We start from the raw sequence: 2,621 nt of genomic DNA, 5'->3' as shown, positions 1-2,621 counted from the left end.
CCAAACTGTAGTGAAATGTAGAAGGGTGAATATCCCTGTGAATTTCTAACTTTTTCGAATCCATATGTTTGTAACGTTTGTAAGAAGCGCTCAGTATTTTTGTATAATTACCTTTAGTTATCTTTCCTCTGAATATATTTTGGGGCATAATACAATGTAATAAAAAAGTGATGAGCTTTAAAAATAACAAAAATCCCTGTGTACATTAAAGTCACATTCAAAGACTATGTTTTGTGTGTTCTGCTAATGAAATTGCAGACTACTTTTGAAAATACAAAGAATTTCATATTTTACTGTCATGGTTCAGTTGTTTTAAGATTGCCTAAATTGCAAGTTAGAATGGTGAAGCTTGTATTACAAGCAAAGAGCCAGCGGAAAGTAAAAGACACAGTCTTTTACTTCCTCGTCTTTCGGGTCCTTAACATACAATGGTGCTAGCTCAGACCTAGGAATCACCAGTCTTTATCTTGTTCCCTGTCTCAAGTCCCCCCTTTTCTTGAGCCTAAGCAAATTCTTTGGCTTATTACAATCCTTCTTGATTAAAAGTTTTTATTAAATTCTTACCAGTTTTGACTTGGTGCTTGTTTCAGTTACACTTCCAGGTATCATAATCTAGACCTTCATACAGCACCAAAATGCACATTGTACCACTACACAAGTCAAGACTACTACTATTAAAAAGAAGATCAGTATTCCTCTAAACGATTGCTTAAGCCAAGAAAAGTTGGGTAACCAAAAGGTTATTTTGTTGCATAATTCTCGAAAACCCCAGGAGGTGTCATCATGAATTACCTTATGTAATCACCTTAGACTAATCACCTTATTACCTTAGTCTTTCCCCAAATGTTTTCGTGCTCAGCCTCAATTCTTCCTGCCTCATTTACACACATACAGCAACTAATATTGATTAAAGTGCATCCTTCCCCTTGGGAGGCAAATAAAAGGTGCCTAAAACATTCTTCTTGATTTGTTCTAGTTGCTTGCACAGACCTGTAAGATGTTGTTGCAAATATTGGTTTCCTAAATGTGTTAGATCTTCTCCTTTGTCCGGCATTTGGTAAGGCCTGCCAAACAATATCTCCAAAGGGGCTTAGTTTGACCAAGTTTGCTCCTGGGGGATGGATGGAGCCCGTGGTAGGGAGCCGTGTGGGAGCAGTGCTTGAGGAGCTGCTGCCTTTGGCAGCCCCTGCAGGCTCACTTCGGGAATCCCGTGTGAGGGATGAAGTTCTGTGTTTTTTGTTTTGTTTTTGTTTTGTTTTGTTTTGTTTTGTTTTGTTTTTCTGAAGAAACCGGGTGTTTAAGAAGGAAATGCAGAGTTGCCTTTGTTTGGCACTCGATGGTCTTGAGGTCTCTTCCAACATAGACATTCTGTGATTCTGTGAAGTCACAAACGCCAAGGCGTCACACTGGCTGGCTCTGCAGCACAGATGCCAGGAGTGCCGCTTGGCATGGCGGCGGCGGCGCGGTGCCCCAGCCCCAGGCCCGTCCCAGCCCCAGCACACGTCGCCCTCCGCTCCCCCATGGAGCCCTCCGCTGCCTCAGCAGCCCCGCGGCGGACACCCCATGGCGGAGCCGCCCCCAAGGAGAAGGAGCCCGCAGCCCTCTGCCCACACCGCACCGCACCAAGCGCCGCGCAACGGCTGCCACCGCCGCGGGGGCTCCTGGTGTGAGCGGCAAGCGGTGGCAAGGGGGGGCTGCGCTTCCTGAGTCGAGCTGCTGGACACCGGCTTGCCTGGGCAATTGCCCATGTTGCTGAGGAGGCAACAGAGCCAAAGCCCTTGGGGCTGAAGATCCAGCATGGCTGGGGAGGCTTTGGCATTTCTGCACAATGCTGCTCAATCCTGCTGGGGAGCCCAGCCTCAGGTGCGGAATGAAGCCAAGCAAGCTCGAGGGAAACTGTGTGCTGGTAAGTTGTCAGTTCTTGTTTTCTTTTTCATTCCTCACGCCTAAGAAAGCCTAACTCTTTCAAGCACTTGTTTGATGGACTTGATTCTGGGTGTGCTCCTTAAGCTTGTTTGGCAGCTGTTGAACCCCGCTACACTTGCAGGAGACCTATGCTCGAGTTGATGCTTGCTGTGATCAAGCGGTGTTCTTTTGCTCTTCTTTGCTTTGGTGATGGCAGGTGAGGTTGCAAAGAGTTTTCAGGAGGATTCTTCTTTTCCTTTGCAGAATCCCAGACTGCGTATTAGAGCTGATCTTCATCTCTGCTTGGAAAAGCTTCACGGGCCAAAAGAGAATGGAGATGAGGAAGGCAATGGAGAATGATGAGGACTATTTGCAGTCGGCACCCATAAGCTTTGTGAAAGAATCAGGTGCATTTCTGTAGTGGTAGAAAGCGCAGCTGGAAAGACTTCCTAAGGACGACAGGTCCAATTCATTGTTCTCAGTTAGAGCAATCCCCTAGTTTAGACTCCTATGGGTATTTGTCTGTAGGCAGCTGCCAACTTGTCCAGCTAATTCAATTCAGCCTGGAAAACAAGCAAGCAAGCAAGCAAAAAGCACAGAAATCTGCAGTTTATGGAGTGCAACTGTCTCCTTTCCAATCTCATGGGTTTCACCAAGTTTTGGGTGACTCCAGGGCTGGCTTGCCAGGGAGACTTTCTTGAATTGCTGGCAGATCA

Source organism: Anas acuta, assembly GCF_963932015.1.
Source record: "Anas acuta chromosome 4 unlocalized genomic scaffold, bAnaAcu1.1 SUPER_4_unloc_2, whole genome shotgun sequence".
In the NCBI taxonomy this organism is placed as follows: Eukaryota; Metazoa; Chordata; class Aves; order Anseriformes; family Anatidae; genus Anas; species Anas acuta.
The sequence above is the reverse complement of the archived record's forward strand: the minus strand, read 5'-3'. Positions refer to the sequence as shown.